This window comes from Ambystoma mexicanum, chromosome 2p, assembly GCF_040938575.1.
Source record: "Ambystoma mexicanum isolate Mex_15411 chromosome 2p, UKY_AmexF1_1, whole genome shotgun sequence".
Classification (NCBI taxonomy): domain Eukaryota; kingdom Metazoa; phylum Chordata; class Amphibia; order Caudata; family Ambystomatidae; genus Ambystoma; species Ambystoma mexicanum.
The window spans coordinates 1,036,493,103-1,036,519,602 of NC_090923.1; the positions used below are offsets into that span (position 1 = coordinate 1,036,493,103).

Genomic DNA, 26,500 nt, shown 5'->3' on the forward strand with positions numbered 1-26,500 from the left:
TACTTTATGTGAACCAAACTACACTTCCTGGACGGCGAAATGTTTTAAGACCACAACTTGTTTTAAACTTCTCCCCTACTGGGGATTCAAACCTAAGTCCTACTGAGAGCAAGAAACTGTAACATCTCACTGTCCTATCCCAAATGCCTGGGTTGGTTGTGTTTATTTCAATAGATTGCACAGGTGATAGAAATCATTGCCAAGCAGCCAAAAAGCCCAGCTGGGCAGTGATCTGCATATAAAAGAATGTAGGTGCAGTGTTGTTTGCAGGTAATGGGAGAGGTGTGTCTGTAGTCATGGGCATGGCCTTTAAGAGGTGCAAATGGCGGGTGATTGCAAGGGGAGGCAGCATAAAGCTGCATGCTGTGGTGGACACTGACACTCTAATGGTGGTCATTTACATTCATTTTCTGTCACCGTGTTTCTGTCTTGCTTGAACTGTTGTTAAAGACAGACTTGCAGGGTGGAGTGGAGGTAAGGAAGGGCCTGGTATGGAGTTTGAACGGGAGGGATAAAAGGGGAGGAGTGGGCAGAAAAGGGGCCGGTGCAACAGGAAGATAGTTCCACTGAATGATCCAGTGGGGGTTTTAGGGAATTAAAGAAAAGAAGAGAGTTTATTGGAGTGGAAGGGCAGGATCTGGGGCAAGGTGAAAACTGGAGTAGAGAGGGACAAGGGGCAGAGCACGAGAAGCATTCAGAGGAGGCGACCAGTGGGGCAAATGATGTACATGGGAGAGGACAAAAAGGTTAGAGTGGTATAAAAACACATAGGAGTGAAGCAGGGCCCGCCCTAGCCATGGTCCCTCTGTGCTGTCACCCCAGGCCGTGCAGTCATGGGGGCTGAGCAGGATGACACCAGCTGCTACTTGTAAAGTAAGTAAGTCAGTTTCTTTTCAAGAGGGGCTGTGCTGTATCTGCACTATGCTTTTTTGTTTGGCAAAGCGAGGCCGTGCTGCCCGTCACCTCACAACCCCCTGTGACTCTATAGAGAAAAATGCCCGCCTCGCACACGTCGTCAGCCCAGGCCCATCAGAGGCTCTAAGGCACGCCTCACTGCAGCCTCACAAAGACAACGTATGTCTCTCTTTGTTTTGCAGAGCATTTGAAGTGCCGTCTGTTCTTAAGTGATGGTCCATTTAAGTTTCTCAATGTTTTGGTTGAAAGCACTGAAAAAAGTGCCTTTTTATTCTGAAAGCACACGTTGGCCACCTAAATCAATGCCTTTGTCCTTGGCAATTAAAATATGTGATGTCATTTGTAAAATGTCTCTGTAATATCCATGTTTCTTATTTGACACAAAAAACCATATTTCCTTTTCTTTTATGTAACGTGCCTTTGTCAAACAAGGAATAACAACCAGGCTACCTACCTGCACATGTGTTTCTCACTACACGTCTTTAAACACCACAGGCAGTGTTTTAGCCTTCTGCCAAATTGCATTCTGGGATTAGTAGTCTTCAATTCCCAAGGGGAGAAACGAACTCCATAAGCATACTCTTTTTGCTTAACATGATTCTTTAAATATTTATATATTTGTATGCATACTTTATTATAATTTGTGTACTTTTCCAGTCACCTTTATGAAGATGCGGGGGAAAAGGCGGACAGGGCATGTCAGTCATGATCAGTAGCTAGGGATGTTGGAAGAGAGATTGCTGGCCTGGAGACTGGAGAGGTTGTTTTCCCTGGGCCTGACGCTCTGCTCATTTTCAAGGCACAAGTAGAGGGTACACGTGGGTGGACAGTATCCGTGCAATTTTTCTAGAGAACGAGGTCATGACCTTTGGGTTATTATGAGATAGGCATTATAAATAATGATTTGTTTGCTTCTGCATTCGGTCACCCTATTGGATCCCAGGACATCACATTCCCACGGTAGGCGGCCACAGGACCATATGAAAGTGTCATCAAAGCGTGTCTTGTATTTGGGATTTTGCTTTCTAGGGAATATTTCAATATGGATTGTTGGATTTAAAAGGTGCACACCTTTTATTGTTTGGTGGAAAGGTTATGGGAAACTCTTCTCTCTTGGATTATTTTTTGGGAGGTGATGATTAGGTTTTTGAAAAGACAATGCTGATTTTTCCTGTGCATTTTCTTTTATTAAGACCGGCCAGCTGAATTCAATTTGCAGATTTGACTTTAAGATGTCTTCACTTCCTTTATGTATATCCATGGGGCCCCCTGCGTTTTTTAGGTCTTGAGCCCTGCGGATTTTGTTAACACATGAAGAACTTTAAAACTGCTTACTCTCGCTGCCTCACAGCTGTTCTGGTAAACAGGGACTGCTGGGATCGCACTATACCCTGCGGCTCCAGGCCCAATCCCTACCCTCAGATCCTGGAAACCTGCGGTCACAGCAGGAGACATTCTGTGGCTATGTAGCTTAAAATAATAAAAGCATTGTTTGGAGATCCATTCAAAATGCTCCTCATCTGTGCTTTTGAATGAAAAGCATAGCACTAGTTTGGACAATATGGCCAAATGCATAGAGCACAAAAATAAAAGCAATTGGGCAATTGCTAGTAACCCAAAAGTTTACTTCAGTTATCAGAACACAATCGCAGTTTGTGTCACTTCATTCCAAAGGAAGATGGAGTTTTCAAACCAAAGTTGGAAAGGTCCTGTGGCAAACAACTGACTACAGCTAGGTAGGTGTATGTGCAAGGGCCTGAGTTCCAGACTGGTCTCAAATCTGTCTTTAACCAAAGTGTGTGCTCCTGGGCAAATAATGTTCTCGCCTATCCTTGTCTGCCAAAATGAGAAGTCTCTAGAGCTGATTCCGCTGGAGCACCTAGGTAGTTCCTGTAATCTTTGATAGTCCTACTCCTTCACAATGAAAGGGCAGAATACGGCAAGTCTACATGGCTAGACTAGTGTGATCGCTATGCAGGCTGCTGAAATACTTCTCAGTGTACTCTAAATTATGGTGAAAACTTCATTGAAAATGGTACCTTACAGCCCCTATCACACAGTGGCGAAGCACAAAATGTAGGGGGGGGGGCCCTCTAGCCCCAGCTCAGAAACAAATCACGGGTTGTGCCACACTCTGGGCAGGTCTAGATTACCACACTTGCGCAATAGGCGCAAGCGTGCTGCTGCAGGGGTACACCACACACTGCACTAGGAAAAAGATATAAATAGGTCTTTTAATGCATTATACAGTACACTTTCAGAGAAAAATTGGCTAAAAAGCCAGAGCGTTTGCAATTGGTTTGTAGGGTAACACGAATCCAAAAATCCAATGCATGCAAGTAACCAACAGTTCACAGGAACATTCATGTTTTCATTAATGTAATGCTTTGCTATTAAAAATGCCATGCCACAATGAAAACATGTCCAGCTGGCTGCACAATGTAGACCAGATTAGACATGTAATAACATATTATAGTAAAGCATGCCAGGCCACAATTAGGCATACCTACACTGGTTGCTCCAAAATGTCAGTTGAAGCAATAACAGTTATGATGGCTATTTTATCAATGATATCCTGAAAGATATACAATGCCACAGTAAGAAATGGCTAGACTGACAGCACTCAAATGCCAGCCTATCCAGGGAATTTCACTTAGCAGGACTGCTTTATCAGAGATGCACAGTTAAAGAAAAGTCAAGCCAAACTAAGAAATGACTAGACTGGCTGCACCAAAATGCCTCTCTAGCCACTAATACCAAATATCATGCCTGCTTAGCCTGGACATAGATGACCATTAGGATTTTTCACACACTCCCCGCCCCCAAGCCCCCACATAGACATAAAGGAGAGTTAACTGCATGTAACATTGAAGCTGCACTAGAATAGTCTCATTGGACTGCATAAAGAAGTTAAATGCCGCCACACAAATAAATGTGCCCCTCCCCAACCGCCCATGAAGTTAGTGCCTCTCCCGACATTTAAAGAGTTAGCCCCCCGAAATGTAGGTTTTGTTGCACCCCTGAACACAACTAAACCCAGAATTCACCATGCACACACACCCAGCCACCCATACATATAAGTGTGCACCCTTTCACCATACAGGCACACCCAAGAAGCCACCCATGCATTTAAGGGTGTGCTCTTTTAACATATAGGCACACCCAGGTAGCCACCCATACATTTAAGTGTGCACCCTTTCACCATACAGGCACACCCAAGCAACAACCCATACATTTAAGTGTGCACCCTTTCACCAAACAGGCAAACCCAGGCAGCCACCCATACATTTAAGTGTGCACCCTTTCACCAAACAGGCAAACCCAGGCAGCCACCCATACATTTAAGTGTGCACCCTTTCACCATACAGGCACACCCAAGCAACAACCCATACATTTAAGTGTGCACCCTTTCACCAAACAGGCAAACCCAGGCAGCCACCCATACATTTAAGTGTGCACCCTTTCACCAAACACTCACACAGGAAGCCACCTATACATTTAAGTGTGCACCCTTTCACCATAAACTCACACACGCACAACCAGCCACCAATACATTCAAGTGTGCACCCTTTCACCATACACCGACACAGGCACACCCAGGCAGCCACCCGCAATGCACTCACCCTCCATGCACATTACATTATATGCATATATATATATATACACACACACTTACATGCATGCACACACATTTAAAGGAAATACATTTTCTTTCCTTTAATCTGTTAGTCCAGCGAACAAGGCCTTCAGCTCCCTGCAGCAGCTAGGAATGCTTGTTCCCGTCATCTACAGAGGATCTTGAGGCCTCCATGTCATGGGGTGGAGGGGAGCCCTATTATTTCCGTTAAAGGACCAAACCGTAATGGAAATAATTTCTTTATGAAGGCAGAGTGACTTCAATAATAAACGATTTCCTTTTTAAGTCATAGGGCTCCCCCATCCCATGACATGGAGGCCTCCATCCTAGAGGCTTCCATGTCATGGGGTGAGGGGACTCCTCTGACTTCAAAAAGAAATAGTTTATTTTTGAAGTCACTGCAGAAATAATTTCTTTAGGAAGACAGAGTGACTTCAAAAAGAAACTATTGAATAATTTTGTTTGACATTTCTTTGAAACTTGTATTTTTAGAAATGTTTTTTCCAAAGGGGTCCCCCCTCCCAGGACATGTATTGGCGGCCCACCGCTACGTCAGCGCTATCACAGCATGTGAGTATCATTAGCACCATTGATTGGAGGTTTCAGTTTTGTGCTTCCGTGAACGAATGGTGTATTGCAAACTGTGGAGATTGTCCTCTCAGGCAGATGCACAGTTATTTATTTTATGTTGAACTGCATGAACAGGTGAACTGGAGTATGTGAATATTTTTTTATAGCGCTTTTCTTTTTTTTATTCTTTATTTATTTGTTTAAGTGAACAGTAAACAGTAACAATTTGCAGACAAACATGCTGGTTTTGAAAAGCAATAAAATAAATGTACATTTTGCAACTTCACGCCTTGCACTTGTGCTTTTGAAGCCATCACGCCCCTCACAGCATGCGCTCCAAACCTAGACTTGTCTACCCCTGCTAATTGCATCACCTCGCGCACCCATCTCGCTATGGTGGCTGTTGCACAGCTTTGTGTGGCTTCCTGCGCTCTATAAGCAATTGTGTTGTCCCCATTGGTCTCATCTCTACTGTCCTATGCTTGTATTCCCTTATGCATGCTACTACACACCACTTGGGGTAATTGTGTAGGTAAGGGTAAACTATTGACGTGGAACCGGTCTTCGTTCTCCTGACCAGTGTGAAGGTAGCTCCTTCTGGAACATATGCTTTTCTGTTCACATCCAGCGCTCTGACGTCCGCTACTCTCCTGCAGGAGACTACACATAAAGGCATCGCTAGTTTCCCTGACAGTTGTTTCAATGATAGTGTTGAGACTTGAGTGTCGTGTAGGCAGTAGAGGCCTCCGTCCCCAAATGCCGCACAGGGAGAACTTAAAGCAACTCTCTGTGCAGCCGTTGAGGTCACAGGCGAAGATGTTCAAATGTCCAAGTCCGGGAACGCGAACCTCTGGGACCCCACACTGCTGCAAGAAAATGCGGATTAAGTACCAAGCAAGAAACAGTAACTACAGTATTAGAATAACCGGAAAGGTCTTACCAATCAGGGTCAAGGAGGGGATGAGGAACCTAGTGGAGAGGTCCGGGACCCACGTGGACGGCAGTACCCCAAGAGGAGTAGGCTCAGTTGTTCGCCTGTCAGCAGGAGCTGTGGAGCTGTGGAACTGTGAGGCAAGGAGTTCAAAGAACCAGGGTGCAAAAGGGTGATCCAGGAGGCAGTCCAATAACAGTCCGTGGTCGAGAGCCGTGTATTACTGTGCAAACAAATCCGAAGGGGTGAATCCAAGAGGAGTCCAGTAAAGCAGGCCAGGTCGATTCCGTGAGTGATCCAAAGATGATTCAAAGTCCGTAGCGCCAAACAGAATGCAGAGCACAGCTGAGAAGCAACGAATACCCAGGTTTCTGGGTTTATGTACTCGCGCTTCTGGTCACGTGATGCGTGGCATGGTCACGTGATCGGGCAAGAGCATCACGTGACCTCACAGTCCCGCGATGCGGAAGCTCAGGGTTAGCCCTTCGCGATCCTATGCGCCAAGGCAATTGCCAATGTAGAAACGGCCGTAGTCTGACAGCCGTCCTATTACGGACCAGGCGCGGGTGTGCCCGCAAGACGTGTGTGAGTCCACGTGAGTCCCGGGGAAGGGGGGAAGTGAGAGAAGGGCGGGACTGGGGACGAGGGAGTGCCCTGGGGACCGCATGATGAGGGACCGTGACAGAACCCCCTCCCAAAGGCCCACGACCCCGTGGGCAGGAAGGGTGATCCCGGTGGAAGCGAGCCACCAACCGGGGAGCGTGGACATCAATAGCAGGAACCCAAGAGCGCTCCTCCGGACCATAACCGACCCAATCAACCAGGTATTGCAAGCGCCCCCTGCAGACCCGGGAGCCCAGAATGGAGGAAACCTCATACTCGTCTGGGGAAGCCAAGGACACCGGGGCAGCAGAGGCGCGCAAGCGGGACGGGGCCGGACACGGTTTGAGAAGGGAGACATGAAATACAGGGTGTACCCTCCAAGAACCCGGGAGAACCAGTCGGTATGTGACAGGGTTGATAACCCGGGAAACCACATAGGGACCCACAAAACGGGGCAACAACTTCCTACAACCCACTAGCCTCAAGTGACGAGTGGAAAGCCATACCCGGGAACCCACCGAGAAAGACGGAGCCAACAGCCATTTCTTATCTGCCTGGACCTTCATGGAAGACTGAGCCTCACGGAGATGTAAAGCAGTCTGGTCGTGGATAGAGGACAAATCCCTAAAACAGGCGCTGGCGGCCGGATTGGTGGAGGCCGCAAGGTCAGGGATCGGTAATGTGCGGGGATGTTGGCCATAGAGAACATAGAAGGGGGAGAACCCAGTGGATGCATGAACCGCATTGTTATAAGCGAATTCAGCGTGTCGGAGGGCACGCAACCAAGAGCACTGTTGTTGCAGGATCAGACAGCGGAGATATTGTTCCATTGTTTGATTAGTCCTTTCGGTCTGACCATCCGTCTCCGGGTGGTAGGCCGAAGAGAACCGGACATCGATACCCAACAACCTAGTTAGAGCGCGCCAGAAGCGAGAAGTGAATTGCGATCCCCGGTCTGATATAAGGACAGAGGGTAACCCAAAAAGACAAAAGACGGTATCAAAGAACAGGGTGGCCAGGATGGAAGCAGAGGGGATACCCTTGCAGGGGATGAAGCGTGCCATCTTTGAGAAGGAATCCACCACCACCCAAATAGTGTCGTAACCCTGTACCCGAGGGAGTTCCGTGACAAAGTCCATGGTTACCGTATGCCATGGTTTCGGGGGCACTGGTAAAGGGAGAAGCAGGCCTAACGGGCGACCCCTACGGGTTTTGCATTGTGTACAAATGGTGCATGTATTGACGTAACAATCCACGTCCCTCTTCATGCCCGGCCACCAACACCAACGCTTCAGGAGGGATAACGTACGGCGTTGGCCAGGATGACCATTCACAGGGGCATCGTGCGACCATTCCATTGCCATGTTGCGTGTGTCGGCAGTGGGCAAGAATAGGCGGTTCAGCACAAACGGGAGGCCATCCTGGAACACCGGATCCCACTCAGTTAGTTGGTCGGGATGTAAGGACACCCACTTGCGTACTGCGTCCACTAAGGGCATCGAGGGAGTACATAGACAAACGACCTTAGTGTCGTCCAACATTGTGTTAGGGTATACGGGAAGAGAGACCCCCCCGGGAGAGCGGGACAGCGCATCGGCCTTGCCGTGTGCGGAACCAGCCCGATGCCGAATTTGGAAATCGAATGCTGCGAAGAAAAGGTGCCACCTCACCTGACGGCTGTTAAGGCACTTCAGGGAAGCCAAGTCCTGCAGGTTCTGGTGATCAGTAAACACCGTGACTCGATACTTGGCGCCCCAGAGATGGTGTCGCCACACGCGGAAAGCGTCCATAACCGCCAACAACTCCTTCTCGGTCACGGTGTAGTGTGACTCGGGGGTGGTAAACTTGCGGGAATGAAATGCAACAGGGTGCAGACGACCCGTGGCCTGACATGCTTGGGATAAGACAGCACCAAGAGCGAAGGAGGAGGCGTCAGCTTCCACGATAAAAGGGAGTTCAGAGTCGGGATGCTGAAGAACAGGGGCTGTGGTGAAAGCAGTCTTCAGTGAATCAAAGGCCTTCTGTTGTGTATCAGACCAAAGGAAGGGAACTCTAGGACTGGTTAATGCAGTGAGGGGAGACACGATAGAAGAAAACCCAGAGATGAATCTCCTGTAGAAATTCGCAAAACCCAAAAAGGACTGAAGGGCTTTCAGGTTCGCAGGAATAGGCCAGTCCAAAACCGCTTTAACCTTGGAGTGGTTCATGGACAACCCCCCGGGAGTGATACAGAACCCGAGGAAATCAACATTACCAACGTGGAACAGGCACTTTTCCGGTTTGGCATATAGTGAGTGTTTCTGTAAGCGTGTTAATACCTCGCGAACGTGTCGCACATGCTCTTCCAGGGTTTGAGAAAAGATTAAGATGTCATCGAGGTAAACCACGACGTAAACATCTAAGATATCGCTCAGGATATCATTCATAAACCTCTGGAAGGTCGCCGGGGCATTACACAGCCCAAAGGGCATGACTGTATATTCGTATAGGCCGTACCGGGTACAGAAAGCGGTTTTCCATTCGTCCCCGGAACGGATGCGGACCAGGTTGTAGGCTCCGCGGAGGTCCAGTTTTGTAAAAATGGTAGCGTGTGTGAGTCGGTCCAGCAAGGGCATGATGAGGGGAATAGGGTACCGATCTTTTCTCGTGATAGCATTCAGGCGTCTATAATCAACACATGGGCGTAGATCGCCTTCCTTTTTCGGCACAAAAAAGATAGGGCTGGCTGCAGGCGAGGTGGATGGTCGTATGTGCCCTAAGCTCAAGGACTTCCTAATGTACTCCTTGAGAGTCATTTCCTTGGATGGCGAGAGGGAATAGATCCGCCCCGTGGGAACCACTGTATCAGGGAGTAGATCGATGGGGCAATCGTACGGGCGATGTGGAGGCAGTGTTTCAGAGGAGCCACGATCAAAGACAGCTGCGAAATCTTGATAGACCTGGGGAACGTCTAGTGCCACTAACCCAACTACGTGTTCTGATGGTGTATCTTGCGGGTCCTGTACTGTAAGATGAGCTATAGCCTGGGCAGGATTGTCGCTGTGTGCGTCTGTGGGAAGACAGAAATGCTGGCAGACAGCCGACTCAAAATGAACCAAACCCAATTTCCAATCAATGAGGGGATTATGTTCCTGAAGCCAAGGGATTCCCAGGATGAGCCCAAACTGTGGCGTGGTGATAAGGTCAAAACTAATGGTCTCCCTATGTCTGGATTGTATTGTTAATAGCAAAGGGGCTGTTTGTTGTTTGACTGGGCCCGAAATCAAGGACGAGCCATCTACAGCCTGTACCGGTTCAGGCCTGGTCTTGGTCAAGAGGGGCAGGTTTAACAAACGGGCCAAGGAAATGTCGATAAAGTTTCCCGTGGCCCCAGAGTCAATTATCAGAGTAACAGGATGTGAAACGGACGCTGTGGGCTGTAGAGTGGCTTGTACATGAATGGGCCGGATACGTCCGAAAGAGGGTGTAGGGTTCGGGGTGTCTGTGGTATAGCTCGATCCCGTCCCCGGTACTATGATCGAGCTATCTGAAAACCCTGTGGCTTGTTTTTGGGACGACGTGGGCATTCCTTAACAAAATGACCTAGGGTGCCGCAGTAGTAGCAAGCGTTATCCGCCCTCCTGCGTTCCCTTTCCAAAGGAGATATCGGACTCCTGACCCCCCCGATCTGCATGGGTTCTTGGGAGGAGTCAGAAGAAGGAACTGTCATGGGAGAAGTGGAGGAGTGAGTGAAACCTGCTTCCGCTCTTCTTTCGGACCTACGTGCGTCCACCTGGAGTGACAAGTCAACCAGATCTTGGAATGCAGTGGGTAATGAGGGTACTACTGATAAGGCGTCCTTCATAGGGTTGCTGAGGCCCCTATAGAAGACGACTGCTTTCTTGCCCTCTGGCCAAGAGGTTTCAGCGGATAGCTGGTTAAAACGGGTTATGTATTCAATGAGAGAACCCCTACCCTGGCACAAATCCAGAAGTTCCAGATCTCGAGATTGGGCCTTGTGTCTAGTATCAAAAACCCTGGACATCTCGGTGACGAGGAGATCGAAATCATATAAGGCCGGGTTATCGTTCTCCAATAAGGGGTTGGCCCATGCAGCGGCAATCCCAGCCAAATGGGAAAGGGTAAATGCCGCTTTCGTGGTGGAATCTGGAAAAGCCTGAGGCCGGCACAGGAAATGCAACTTGCATTGGTTTAGGAAGGTCCTAAATTTCTTGGGATCCCCGTGGTATCTCTCAGGGGCCGCCAATGGGAATGGAGTAGGTAGCATCATGGGAACGGGATTCTGGGGAACAATCGGAGGTGGAACAGGTCGAGAAACAGAGGGTGTGTCTCCGAATTCTACATCTGGGGGTAAAGGATGTCTGGCACTTTGTATGTGGTCGAGACGTTGATGGATAGCCGTGTTGGCTGCCGCCATATCGGCTCGTAGCACTGTAATGGCTTGGACTATAGCAGACATGGGGTCTTCAGCGTTCCCCTCCATTGCCTACACGACTATAGGCTTCTCAGTCTGTTGAGACTTGAGTGTCGTGTAGGCAGTAGAGGCCTCCGTCCCCAAATGCCGCACAGGGAGAACTTAAAGCAACTCTCTGTGCAGCCGTTGAGGTCACAGGCGAAGATGTTCAAATGTCCAAGTCCGGGAACGCGAACCTCTGGGACCCCACACTGCTGCAAGAAAATGCGGATTAAGTACCAAGCAAGAAACAGTAACTACAGTATTAGAATAACCGGAAAGGTCTTACCAATCAGGGTCAAGGAGGGGATGAGGAACCTAGTGGAGAGGTCCGGGACCCACGTGGACGGCAGTACCCCAAGAGGAGTAGGCTCAGTTGTTCGCCTGTCAGCAGGAGCTGTGGAGCTGTGGAACTGTGAGGCAAGGAGTTCAAAGAACCAGGGTGCAAAAGGGTGATCCAGGAGGCAGTCCAATAACAGTCCGTGGTCGAGAGCCGTGTATTACTGTGCAAACAAATCCGAAGGGGTGAATCCAAGAGGAGTCCAGTAAAGCAGGCCAGGTCGATTCCGTGAGTGATCCAAAGATGATTCAAAGTCCGTAGCGCCAAACAGAATGCAGAGCACAGCTGAGAAGCAACGAATACCCAGGTTTCCGGGTTTATGTACTCGCGCTTCTGGTCACGTGATGCGTGGCATGGTCACGTGATCGGGCAAGAGCATCACGTGACCTCACAGTCCCGCGATGCGGAAGCTCAGGGTTAGCCCTTCGCGATCCTATGCGCCAAGGCAATTGCCAATGTAGAAACGGCCGTAGTCTGACAGCCGTCCTATTACGGACCAGGCGCGGGTGTGCCCGCAAGACGTGTGTGAGTCCATGTGAGTCCCGGGGAAGGGGGGAAGTGAGAGAAGGGCGGGACTGGGGACGAGGGAGTGCCCTGGGGACCGCATGATGAGGGACCGTGACAGATAGGTATCTGTTTCCTGGCTTAGATAAGCGTCTGCACAGTGTCATGGCTGGAATACTTTCCCTGAGAGACGCCTTTAGATGATATGTCCATTTAAGAAATGTACAGTGTACCCAAAAGAGTTTAACATGATGGTGACACTGTGTAGGAAGATGAATTACAGGATTTGGCGTTCCCGGCACGGTCACTGAGTGCGCAGATAGGCGGTAGAAGCCAAAGCGAGGATGGATGGCCAGAGAGAGGCCTGACATTACTAGACGGACCACAATTGTTTCCACATTGAGCCCCATCTGTGTGCATTTACCAGGTGCTGCTAGGAGTCTTTCTTCACTGTGAACTGCTGCCTCAGACTGACGCAAAGCAGAGCCAACGCAGCAGCATTTGCATCCGGGAAATGGTTCAATTTGGGTGATAGGCACACCTTTTATCTGAGCCCTTTGAGGCTAGGAGCCTGAACAGGGAGGGCGACAGATAGGATTGGTAAAGTGAATGCAGAGGTCCCGTTAAATAGGGTGAGTGGTTACATGACTCCAGAGGAATGTGAGGGGAATTTTAGACAGGCCCTGGACCACCTTCTCCAGCAAGTGTGAAAGAAAATATTGTATCAGGTGCGGTGGCATGACTCATAGGGATTAACCACTTGTGAAGGCAAGGTATCCATTTCATAATGTGGGCTTGCCATTGGTCGGGAGCTTGCATACGAAGATGATTAAATAAGATCCAGACAGGCAGTTTTACTGGGAAAGCCAGGTTACATGGGAAAATAGAAGTGTTCTCCAAATACAAAGCAGTTCACACAAGCGCTAGAAGATTACCAGATGGCCTGACTTCTCTAATACATAACAGTCATATATATACTGGGGAAGTAGAGGCGATATGCAGGGAACGAGATTAAGATTTCATGAGCAGGTCTTAGAAGCCGCTCCTGGGCACTGGGCCTCTTCCAAATGAGGTAACTACACGGGACCAAGTGGTGGACACGGTAATCGTTTTTGGCGGTAATTTAGCACATTTACCGCTGAATTACCGCCAAGCGCATAATGAGATGCAAAGTGGCTAATTCACCTTCAGTTTGTTGTAAATCCCCCGCTTTGCCTCCAAAAAATAGGCAGATTTACCGAACTGTAATTAGTTCAGCAGTATATCAGCCAAAAATCCCCACGGTGTGCTACAGAATGGAAAAATCAGGGATTACACTGGCCCCGCATCACTTGTAATCCTGTGGTAAACCCAAGGGACCAAGGGGCTGTAACGGTAACCGATTTTGGACGTAACTGAGCGGATTTACTGCCGAATGACCATCAAACTAGGAATGATGCTCAAAGTGTTTGGGATAATGCTAAGGGGCAGGCCTGTGTCAAGGCACCGCAACCACTGATTGGAGGACGCTGTAGTGCTTTTGCAAGCACTGTAGTGTTAGTATGTGTCTCTGCCGTTTTGATGGCTGAAGGAGCCTACATACCTTTTAATTTGTTTCCTTTGAGGGGAAGTCATTTTAATGTTTTTATATTTTTACAATGTTGTTTTATTAAGTGTGTTTGGTTACAAAAATAATCATTTACACCACATATGACCATTCACATATGTCAACCAGTACCTTCATAAATAATTATTCAGTTAGAAAGGCACTGTTAAGTAATATATGGTTAGCTTACCTACTTCTTTATATTACATCTCATTGTTATTTGGTCATCATAACCACTCCTACAACTATACATTTAACACAGAGCTATCCAGCACCACAATGAATACTTTCAGCATTGCTAAAGAAAATGTCCGTACAAGCTACTCTGCATTAGAGATAAAAGTGACGTAGTGTATTAAGAACTTATTTCTCAAAACCAGGAACTGGGTGAGAAGGTGTCTTGTGGTCTCCAAAGATAACCAACTCAGCCCGCATCTTCTCTGTTCACTTTGGATCTTAGCCCATGCTGCCACTATCATTTTGGAAGGGAGGAGGTTAAATCCTAAATTCCTTATTAACCGACGCAGCCCTTAATCAATCATATGTTTAGGGTATTGCACAGGTTCAAGGAAGGTGAAGGGCTTAGTAGCATATGCTTTCAATTAGGATGTTTACACATATAATCAGCATTGTTTGCTCTGTCCCAGTGATTAGCTTTATCTATTAATGTTCTCCTTGTTAGAGCAAAATTATTGGGGCTCACCTCCACCAAACCAATTTCCTTGTGAAAAGCCTCACAAGCGATCCTCAAATTTCTTAAAGGACATGTGAATTGTGGCAAGTTGGGCCTACACTCTTGACGCCAGCTAAGTATCGTTGCTCCCTCATTTATTCATATTTATTTAAAAAAGAAGAGATCTTTTAATCCTAACCTGCATCAGTAAACAGACTAAACCAAACTCCCTTTGCAAGATCCACAGCTTGACGCCACAGTTTCCCTTCTAAGGCGTCGCGCCAGAGTAAATGCTTATCCACATAAGTCTCCAAACTGTGCAAAACAGTAGGGATGATACTAGATTTAGATACTGTTATCAATCCTGCATTAGGCTGGCCAACTTTGTTCTGAATATACATCTTAATTGTACCAAATTTGCTCATGGCTTTAGGAATCACATATAGTTGCTACAACTTAGAAGATGGGGGAGTGGTCAAAAGGGCCCCTAGATATCCATAAAACTCCACCAGCTCTATTTCCTGCTCACCTTGGTTCCACTGAAAGCTCTGCCAACCCCTTTCCGCTCCTACAGTCATAACCCTAGTCTTGGTTTCATTCATTGTCCAAGCGTTCTCCTGAGAGTCTCTGCATAACAATGCCAGACTACGCTGTAGGCCAATGCACAAGATGCACAGGGTTGGTCATTATTTGTCTAAACCACAGGGCACTTATGCTATTGGCCACAGCATGGTTATGATGTGGGTATTCAGATTTAATCATGGTTCAAGGGTGTACCGAGGAACAATTAGGTGGAGGTTAGACACAATGGTACAAGGTCAGGATGCCTGGGGCCAGTGCTCGTGCTGGAAGGAGGCATGCCCATGTCAACCAGATGCCCATTCAGGCAGCCTGAAGTAAGCGCGCCAGAGGCCAGCGCTCATGCTGGAAGGAGGCATGCGCATGCCAACCAGATGCCCATTGAGGCAGCATGAAGTAAGGTTGCCAGCGCTCACGCTGGAAGGACACATGCCCATGTCAACCAGATGCCCATTGAGGCAGCCTGAAGTAAGGGGGCCAGAGGCCAGCGCTCGTGCTGGAAGGAGGCATGCCCATGTCAACCAGATGCCCATTGAGGCAGCCTGAAGTAAGGTTGCCAGAGGCCAGTGCTAGATGCCTATTAAGGCAGCCTGAAGTAAGTTCGCCAGAGGCCAGCGCTCGTGCTGGAAGGAGACATGGCCATGTCAACCAGATGCCCATTCAGGCAGCCTGAAGTAAGCGCGCGAGAGGCCAGCGCTCATGCTGGAAGGAGGCATGCGCATGCCAACCAGATGCCCATTGAGGCAGCCTGAAGTAAGGTCGCCAGCACTCACGCAGGAAGGAGGCATGCACATGTCAACCAGATGCCCATTGAGGCAGCCTGAAGTAAGGGGGCCATAGGCCAGCGCTCGTGCAGGAAGGAGGCATGCGCATGTCAACCAGATGCCCATTGAGACAGCCTGAAGTAAGGGGGCCAGAGGCCAGCGCTCGTGCTGGAAGGAGGCATGCCCATGTCAACCAGATGCCCATTCAGGCAGCCTGAAGTAAGCGCGCCAGAGGCCAGCGCTCATGCTGGAAGGAGGCATGCGCATGCCAACCAGATGCCCATTGAGGCAGCATGAAGTAAGGTTGCCAGCGCTCACGCTGGAAGGACACATGCCCATGTCAACCAGATGCCCATTCAGGCAGCCTGAAGTAAGCGCGCCAGAGGCCAGCGCTCATGCTAGAAGGAGGCATGCGCATGCCAACCAGATGCCCATTGAGGCAGCATGAAGTAAGGTCGCCAGCACTCACGCTGGAAGGAGGCATGCCCATGTCAACCAGATGCCCATTGAGGCAGCCTGAAGTAAGGTCGCCAGCACTCACGCTGGAAGGACACATGCGCATGTCAACCAGATGCCCATTGAGGCAGCCTGAAGTAAGGGGGCCATAGGCCAGCGCTCGTGCAGGAAGGAGGCATGCCCATGTCAACCAGATGCCCATTGAGACAGCCTGAAGTAAGGGGGCCAGAGGCCAGTGCTAGATGCCCATTAAGGCAGCCTGAAGTAAGGGGGCCAGAGGCCAGCGCTCGTGCTGGAAGGAGGCATGCGCATGCCAACCAGATGCCCATTGAGGCAGCCTGAAGTAAGGTTGCCAGAGGCCAGTGCTAGATGCCCATTAAGGCAGCCTGAACTAAGTTCGCCAGAGGCCAGGGCTTGTGCTGGAAGGAGGCATGCGCATGCCAACCAGATGCCCATTGAGGCAGCATGAAGTGAGGTTGCCGGAGGCCAGCGCTTGAGCTGGAAGGAGGCATGTCAATCAGAAGCCCATTGTGGGAGCTGGATCAATTCAGCAGTGTGCAGTAATGGGGGGCGCCGGGGCGGGTTGTACTGGATTGGACCCAAACAATTAGGGAACTCATTAGGGCAGCCTCGTGCGCTTCAGCTGCAGGCCTGGAGGCCGAAAGCAACAGTACATGTGGGCGCTGGTATAATGCCTGCACCCGGCAGGGAATTGCTCTATGCGTGTAAAAGTAATTCAGCTCTCTCCTTGGGGGCTGGTGGTCAATACGACAGGGTCACTTTGAAAAGGAGTTAAACAGAAAACACCTAAATAAGTCGCTATAAAAGGAATTGCAAACATTGGGTTTCCTGTTTGCTTTTCCGAGCATGTTTTTTGTTTTCTCCATTAAAGTGGTTACTCGCCACAATTATAAACAGAATGTTTCTGTCCGCTCCACCCATGGAAAAAACGGATTTAGCGAAATATGTTACAGCTTCTGTTCCCACTTTGTTGTTAGGGAAGGAGGGGGCTTCCGTTCGCAGGGTCTGGCGGGGGAGGAGGATTCTGGGCTGGATAGAAAGAAGGGATCTGTTTGAGTTTCAGTGGATTTGCTGGAGGAGGAGTTTGGATGAAATGTCGGAAGGTACATACAGCAGAGAAAGAAAGAGGACTGATGGGAGCATGCTGAATGTGTAAAGATTACAAGTGCTTAAGCGATCCAGCATATTATCCAAGGATTGGGGCGTGTGAAGAAGGCCATATGGTGAACGTGGGGTAGCCAGTGTAGTGAAATGAGGCAGGTCATTCCATTTCTGAAAGTTAATTCTGCTAATAAGATCACATTTATATAATGCTGCATGTCAAAAAAGCATAATGCACACATACCTGGCTGTGACCGTCTACTGACATCTACGGCAGGGCAGGTTAAACATTCACATGAGCATTCCTTTTCGCAGCCAGGGTAGGACTGGGACAAGAAATAGGCCCGGACACCCAAAAAAAGGTGGGCCACCTCTCGCCTCAAAAAAGTGGCCCTCAAACCATCATCCGTGAATCGCATCAATTCACGACTTTACAGAAAATGCTGCTTATGGAGGGTTCATGTGTCTGTTACATTACAACACAGCTCATAAAATAACTTTGCATACAAGAATGGGTCACCATATGTATCATTAATATTTGTGTGTATAGATCCATATTGTCAAATTACTGTGAATGCAAGCAGACGTCCAAGGACAAATGATAATATGTTATTGCAGTGCACTTACGCTTAAGCTCTTCTTTATATAACACATATGCATACAATATCACCCAACCTGTGGTGGTACTCATTTATCAACCTCAGAAAGATGAAAGGCTAAGATGGCCTTGCTGGGATTCGAACCTGCAACCTGCAGATCACCCACACTTTGCAGCAGCGAGTGCTCAACCCACTGAGCTATCATATTGGCTATGGTAAAATGAGCAATTATTATCCACTAGGTAACATTAAACTGGTAACTGTGATTTAACAGCAGACCAGTTAAGTTCATCTGCAGGTCTGGTGCATATTTGGCCGCATGTCAAGCCTGTGTGCATCTACTTTTCAGGCTTCAGAGGTAGGGTGGCCAACTTTACAAAATGGTTTTGCAGGACACTTTAGAAGTGGTAGCCATTGAAAGCTGCCTGCAGTGCGCGCGGGTCCATAGAGTGTCATTCCACTCTCTACCCCCTCCCATCCACTATTGGGGTAAATTAGTGGCAGATGGCATTTAAACACACATAGCACACAAAAAACGGTGGGGTCATTATAGATGCAGGACCCTCATCTGTTAGACCTGTGTCCAGGTCCTGTGGGCCAAAATATATGCAAACATCCCAATTTCTCATCAGTGCCTAATTGCTCCTATTGTAATGCAATTTGTTATGGTGCTGCAGAGATCCAGTGAGCAGCTGTCTGCTTCCCGAGCTATAGTGAACACAGGGAAGTGTGAGCCCAGAACAGAAAAGGCATGTATGGGCTGGGGTGAAGCAAATGCGGGACTATTGACGTCACGCATAGAGAAAGCAACGCACTCACAGGACATCCCATACTCTGAGGCTGAGCACTCGTTACCTCATACATGCAAACAAACATCCTGACAGCATGCCAGGGAGATGGGAAAGATAGACACATTACAAAAAAGCCTTCATTGTGGCACAATGAAGTCAATGGCCACTTGATGTGCTATGGCCAAATATGTCTACACTGTACACAAACTTTTAGGTTCAAGGATTTTGTCAAGTGACTGAGGACACCGAGATGGAATGTCTTGTGATGATCGTAATAGAGACAACAGCAGAGAAAACATGCTATTACTACCTGCAACTTGCGAAAAGCAAACTACATAGTCCGAAATGGAGTATGTCTGATTGGGGCACCTCACCATACTGTACACTAGACAACGCAGAGAAATCCAAGCGCGGGGATGCAGTGTCCAGTCACAATCAGGCATTTCTATTGCTTACAATTCAAGCAATAAGCTAACTGGTAAACCAAAGCAAAGCAAGACTGAACGGAAGCATCACAACTGCAAATTAAAGCTAGAGCCTCCACGAAGGCCCACTCACCAGAGCTGCCGCCTTCACCGCCGAGTCCGACTTGTGCACAAGCGAGGAACAGCCATGAAGGGAAATGTCTCTGTACCTCCAGCCGGTGCTTTCTGCAAAGCCAAGGTCTCCTAGTACATCAGAAGTTACATGCTGAAATCTATCCCCACGGCACAGTGGGCTAAAGGTATGCAATGAATTGCAACAAAAGGAGCGGCTCCTGACCCAGGAGCCGCTCCTTTTGTGATTCATTGCATTTAAAGGTTATTTGCACAACTGGCGCCACGCCATCCCCAGATCCGCTCAGGGCCCAGGGAACTGCCAGGCCATCATGCCTACGTGATGCATTCATCAAAGAAAGGTAACACTTCTGTGTTACCTTTCTTTGATGAATGCATCTGCTGTGTGCCGACCGAGGGGCGAGCTGGCTGCTGAGCGGGCTGAAGCCCGCAGGCAAGCCACCCAGCCCTGAGCCAAGGTTATAACCTGACAAACTGCCGCCGGCCCACATAGAGTAGACCGGCCGCAGGGCCTCGGATTGGCCTGGCCACGGGCCGAATGGCCGACCGGGCGGTCCGACCCTGGACGCAGCTACTGGAAATCAAAGTTTGAGGGAAGGTTACCCTATGTGCCTTTACGACACTGAGCTTAACTCATTTACATGTAGACAGTATATTGATTCACTGGCAGGTTGTATCCTTAAAGAGGTTATAGGACTATAAGTTGTAGAACTGTAGAGGAGCAGCTGTGTAGATCTGCAGGAAATCCCGCCCTCCTACCTCCCCTGTATTGGAGACATGAGATTGTGTCTTGCCTTACACCAGCTATACCAATACCGCAGTGAGTATTTGAAAGAAGATACCCATTGAGACAACCCTATCGAATGACCCTCAAAGTGATGACAACCTGCAGTTGGAACTCCCTCTGAAGGAATATGAAAGAGAGCTAAGCAAGTGACTGATGACATCATAAGAAAGTGTACACAATGTCCCACGATATTGACTGAAGATAATATATGGATCCTGATGAAACTGATGACAAGGTAAAGAATCAAGTGATTTTTCAAGTGTTAAAGAAGAAGATTACACGTGCACAAAATGTTGGCGAAAACAAATGTTCAATAAATGTACAGATGCTGAAACGCAAGGTAGATCAAGTCATCATAGAAGCTAGGTATAAGTAGTGAATAGAATGCAGGCAAAGCCACGATTGTACAGAAAGTGGACATTGGTATCATGAATCAAGTAAGCCAGAAACCATGAAGGGAGAGTGGAAATCTTTGTTGCAGAAAGAATAATAGGCTCATGGAGCTGTGTGGCGAGGTTATCTGGCCCGAAGTCAAGATCCTAGAAATTTAGGTCAGCTATCTACTCTGAAGAAGAACAAGTGTGCAGAGGATGAACCGTCTCACACTAAGGTGCAAAAAAGAACACAAAATATTCCAAGTTTTAATTAATTTAGAGCATTGTAAAAGCTGAAAAATAGACCAGATGGTGGCCTCCTGTCACATACACCAAGGATGAAAATAGAGCTTGAACTTGGAGTTCCAGACACGATAGCGGGTGCCCTCACTCCCATGCATTCCCAAAGAGGAGAATACTCTACAAGGCCAAATACAAAGTAATTTTATGGCAGAAGGCATGGTTGATGAGAGATGCTGGGCTAATTGGGTGGTGAGGTAGCTTCATGTCCTATCTCCCGGCACCTTGGTCTAGGCATGTTTCTAAATGAACAGAATGTTCCAGACATGGCACAAGCGTGCCAACCAATTGTATTAGTCTGTAGAACGAAGGACCTTGTAGCTTGTAAGACCAATGAGAAACCGTGTACGTAATGTTTCTGAAATTACATGTTTTAAGAGGTAGGCATAAGTTGTCCACCTGATGTTATTGGACAGCCAATAACAATCCTAGCTCCTATACAAATGTATATCTAGATGTTCCCCTAACCAATCCCGAACCTTGATAGGTTTTTCACTATTGTCACGTAGTATGACGTCCCTCTGATGCTTTATTTATATAAGAATTGTATTTTTTGTGGAGATCATTGGGAGACTGAGCGTATTTCCGTTGATGTTCATTGTAAGATCCCTGTTTTAGATAATTGTTAATAAAATAGTGCTTTGCCATCTTCCTGAGTTACTTCATTTATTTGGACTCATAATTACTCTTGCTCTGATGTAATCCCATCTATTTAATTTGCACGTTCCTAAGGGCCATAAGCTCAGGACAGCCCAGATTGGTACCGATCACTGCGGTTTGTTAAAGGTATTTGTTAATGTTAAAGGTATTTGTATCGTGCACCGTCATCAACGGAATTGGTCCCCATGCGCTCAGGCAGATCTGTAAACGAGAAAGTGTGGTGGGTTAGTAAGGTGAAGAGGGAGTAGGGTAGTGAGAGAAGTGGAGTCCTGTTGGCAGATTCAGTTTGGTATACACAGTGCGCTGAGCTTCAGTGCAGGTATCGGATTGATGTCAGGCCTCGTGTGCTGTTGGTGTGGCTTATGTGTTGTTTGTTTTTTGTTGCAGTGTGGTGAAGTGCGTGCAGCATGCTGTGCGAGAGGTGGTTGTGTAGGTTTTTGTATGAGTTAGGTATGCAGAATTTTTGAGCGTTTTGGTTAGTGGGTTATATGTCTCGCAGCTGACCTTCGCAGTTTGGCTAAATGCCTAGGGTTAAGAAACCTGTATGGCGGGGCAGAGGCCCAGGTCTCACAATACACTACGTTTCACCATGCATTAGACAAACAAAGATGGAGGCTATACCTAGAATTGAGAGTCCTGTACAGTGGGCAAAGGCACTGGTTCCACAGTAAGTGGGTTTCTGCATATGAAAGACAGAGATGGAGGCTACACCTGGATTTGAGGATTCTGTAGAGTGGGGGAGAGGCCAAGGTTTCACAGTACATTACACCATACAGTAGGCATCGACGGGCACTATACCTGAATTGAGTGTGTTGTATAGCGAGAGAGAGAGGCCTAGGTTCCGCAGTGAGTGGGTTTTAATAAATAATAGACAGAGATGGAGGCTACACCCAGATTCAGATTTGAGAATCCTGCAAAGTGGATGCAACGCAGGCTAATGTTCACAATTTTGTCTAGGTGTGGCACTTGCCAATACTCACAAGTCTATTTAGATGTGACGCAGGCTAATGTTCACATTAGGATGACATTAGACATTAGAGGCTGATGTTCACAATTCTATCTAAATATGGCACATGCTAATATGCACAATTCTAAGTGTGGCACTTGCTAACATTTACAGTTCTATCTAGATGCCGCGCAGGCTGATGCTCATAATTCTATCTAAATGTGGTACTTGCTAACCTTCACAGTCCTATCTAGATGCGACGCAGTTTAATGCTCACAATTCTATCACATGTTTGTCAGGAGATGGGTTTGCTTTCATGGTGGGCGCAATATATGAAAAAAAAGTATTTTTTTTATTTACATGAACGTTCTTGGGGCAGAAAAACCCTCTTTAGCATCCCATCTGAGGGACACATTTGAGACAGCGTCTAACCCCTTTTTTTGTAAATTCCCAAAACGGTGTAGAGATTCCATGAAGTTGGTTGATATACTTGTTACCGTTTCTGGCGTAGTCATAAACAACAAAATCAAAAGATGGGACAAGATTGCAGACCAAGAAGATCTGCAGAGGCTAAGTATAGTATTCATTATGCTCCCACTATTGGCAGGAGACTGTATCTTCAGAAATGTCCGTCAAAAGCTCTAAGAACTTGGTTCCTAAAATTTCGACTAAAAAGTCTACCAATGTTGGAAGTCATAGCACCAAAATTGGGATTTCCAAAAGAACTCAGAAATTGCAAATTATGCAAGACTGAGAACTTGGAATCCCTTTATCATGTTGTTATTGAATGGACTGGTTGCACCAAGCTAAGGATTGAATTCCTGTGTCCTTATGTACACTCTACCTCAGAGGTGCTGCCTGAGAGTTTATGGAACAGACTAATGATGGGCTCCCATATTTCTCTCACACTGGCGCTGGTGAAACTCCTTTAAAACATCTACGAACATCTTCAGCATGTAGTAGATCAAGGGGACCAACTGTGAGCCTCTCTTTCTTAATTCTTTGTCAAGAAGTTTTGTATTTCTATGATTGCACATCGACTAGTACTGTATTACACGCGTTTGATTGGTTTATGTGAAGATTGGTTTTATGATTTTTTTTAGCGTATGTGATTTACAATTATTCTTCTTTTTATGCACAATTTCTATTTGTGACTTATATATAAACTTGATGGATGTGTTTCTTTATTTTTTATTTTGTGTAAGGTACTCTGTGTACTAACTATACAATAGATTAAAAAAGTTTTAAATGAATGCCCCTCTGGTTCAAAATATTATAATTATTTATCACAGCTGCCTGGTGCCAAAAAAATAAAGATAGCCCATGTCTACTTATGGCATGGCGGCTGCTTCATACAATAACAAACGTTGGATGTCACATTATTGCCAGCTTAATGAGTAGAGTACTGACCCAGTCATGACAGGGTATTTTGTGTATTAGCTGCCTAAATTGTAAGCATCCACAACAAGCATGTTGGGTCCAGCCTGGGAAACCCCTCTTTGATGCTCCTACAGATGGAGAACAGTGACCTTTTCTGGGAGGGTCCCTGTGAATTGGTGCTTCAAAGAAACTCCTCTCATTACAATGGCCACCCTACACCAACATGTAGATGACTGTAATCCTTTTAAATTAGGTAGGCAGAGTAAGGGGCATAGTTAATATAGCTCAGACGAGAGCTTCACTCTACAGAGGGGCCTTGCCATCTTGGATTTTGCAAGGGCTCCCAAACTTCCTGTCCCCATCCCCACTTCCTGTAGACACATTTCCCTGGGATTTACACTTGAGGAGAACCATCTACGGTTCCGGAAGCACCTCAAAACCTTCCTCTTTGCTTCTGCTGTCTCTCTCCCTCTCCCCTGCTAATTCTTCGCTGAATCTGCACCGAATCTGCAACTGGGCCACTCTCGCCGACCTCGGTCCTGGGCCCAGCCACTCTGCACTTGCACTGCCACGCTGGCAACCCCTGCTCTGCGGGACTGTCTCTGTATCCCTACAGCCCCCGTTCCCAGCACTTGTCTGCACTTACCTTGCACTTGCCACCAGCTGGCCCTATTCTTTTTATTATATATACTTACCTTGTACTGCACTTGCCCCTTCCCCTCCCCTTGCGCTTTGTCCCTTCCCCCTTCCCCTGCACTTGCGCGATCTGAATGACACCTGGCCTAGTAGGATCGTTGTCTGTCTTCCCCCGTTTCCCCTTCCCTGCCTCGTCGCGCCTTGAAACACTTGAAACGCTTGTGTATAGGCGCGTTACAAATGCCATATCATATCATATCATATCATCAGCCAAAGGACACTTGTAACAGCATCCTGGATTTGACCCGTAAAAAAAGGCTTGCTGCGGACCAATCTGTGGTCATATTTTGCCTATATCAGGGTTGCGGGAAGTTCTCCACTTAGTTGATCCATTTTTGGAACACTTTTGAAGAAGGATTCACTGGAATCTGATTGGAAGTACAGCCTACTCCAGAGGCCTCTGCCACAGAGGTGAAGGAAGGAAATTCAAGGAAGAGGAAATCTCTTCTCCTTAACCATTCCAAGATCCAATTTCAGATGACCAGCTTGCTCAACAAAGCCTACTGCAATTGAGACACTGGTACCCAGGACCCTGCTTACTGGTGGTAGCAGAATCCTGCAAGTGCTCTCTACAAACCTTCCTGGTTGGGCAGAGAAAAGGACTTGTCTTACCCTTGAGACCTTGACTCGCTCCCTTGTCAACCTCAGATCCAGGGAAGCTGCCTCTCCCTACATTTCTGAACTGCTTCAATGCCAGTTTGGGCACCTTTGATGTAATCAAAGCTGCTGAATGGGAACTGCTGGAGTAAGCTCTGACCTCTGCGCCATTGCCGGCTTGTCCATATTGGACGTTGGGCGTAGACCTGCCAACATTTATGGATGAGCCAGGCCAGTGAAACCACTGAGTTCTTCCTTAACTCTAGCTAACATCTGAGACAGGGCTCCTGGGCAGGCTTTAAATGTGAAAGGGAACACTGTTTCCCTTTGACAGTTTCTGTTCCCCACCGAGCATGCCCAATGAGCCATTTAAGGATGGGGCATTTCGCTTCCCCTGCCTTGTGTAACGGTTTTAGAACATGGCACACTCCAGCCAGGGACTCTTTCCACTGGCAATGAATTTGGCGCACAATAAAAACACTTTTTATCTTTATTTGAACCCTGGGTTCTTGGATTGAGAAGGCACCCAACCCGTCTCACACCCACCTTAACAAATACCCCGTGTCACAAAGTACTATGAACCAGGCCGGTGTGTAACAGTGAAATATTTATGAATTTTTAGAATTCAATGAAAATCAGGCAAATCAAAATTAGCGCAGCAGCCACCACTATGTGGCTGTATAGATGCAGAAATCCCACAATACAGTTACTTCACACTCCTAACATAAGATACATAAACCTTTAATATAAACAGAAACAAAATCACTTTTCTTCACAATTACTGATAGCACCCAGGCTAAGCACTCCCCCTGTAATACTTCCCCATACACCCGCTGGCTAAATTATGTGGGGATGGAAAGCAGTGGCAAGGAGTCAGAAAGAAGAGGGAAAAATCAGATTTAAAATTCCGCCCACCACCCCAAGATGAGAGGCCAGAAACTAAAATGAAAACCGTCAAAAGGAGCAAAATGGCATACTCAGATTTTACTTGTTACTTGTATTTCAGTGTACAGTTGCGGTAGGATAGCTAGGACAGACATGTGTGTGGCTGCACTTAAATGACCAGGAAGCTTACAGACTACTGAGCAGGGTACGAAAGCAACATGGACACAGGTAAGAAATCGATTTTGAGAGGAAAACAATGCAGAAGAAAGCATGTGGCAGAGTTGCAATTCGTTTTTCACACGGGTTTAAAAATGACAAGCAGTTAAGAAAAGGGGCTTAGTTGTCAAAATCGGAAATCGGTTTTTGGATGAGAAACAAAGGCACATAACAGACAGGATTCTGAGGGAAAGGGAATATTCTTAATGGGGTTATGTTAGGGTTTTCTATGGGAAAAATGCAAATCGGAATTTATAGAAAAACACAATACACAAGCAAATTCATTTTTTGTTTCACAATGACTGGTTCTACTAAGGCTATATTTTAATGACTATATTATTAAAGAAGGACACTGCCTGCAAATGGGGTTAATTTCAAATTTTAACCAGCTTGCACTGCATACCTACTTATAGGGGAATTAATTAATGTATTTCAAAATGGTAATAAGAACTTACACAGATAACTGAAATAATTATAAAAGGAATACCCTAACAGATATGTACTAACACAGATTCTTCTAAGGAAAGGCAAACAGATCATACTGGCAATTTGGGATTTTGGATGGGATTTTAATAGGATT

The 26,500-nt window shown here is 47.1% G+C and overlaps 1 long non-coding RNA gene across 1 annotated transcript in view; it reads right to left on the minus strand.

Moving 5' to 3' along the window:
* The window catches only part of LOC138565989 (uncharacterized), a 499,289-nt gene extending 480,072 nt beyond the window's left edge, over nucleotides 1–19,217 (minus strand). The window contains exon 1 of the long non-coding RNA XR_011301760.1: nucleotides 19,081–19,217. This is a non-coding gene — a long non-coding RNA (uncharacterized lncRNA). The remainder of the gene's footprint in view (nucleotides 1–19,080) is intronic.
* Nucleotides 19,218–26,500: the final 7,283 nt, after the last annotated feature.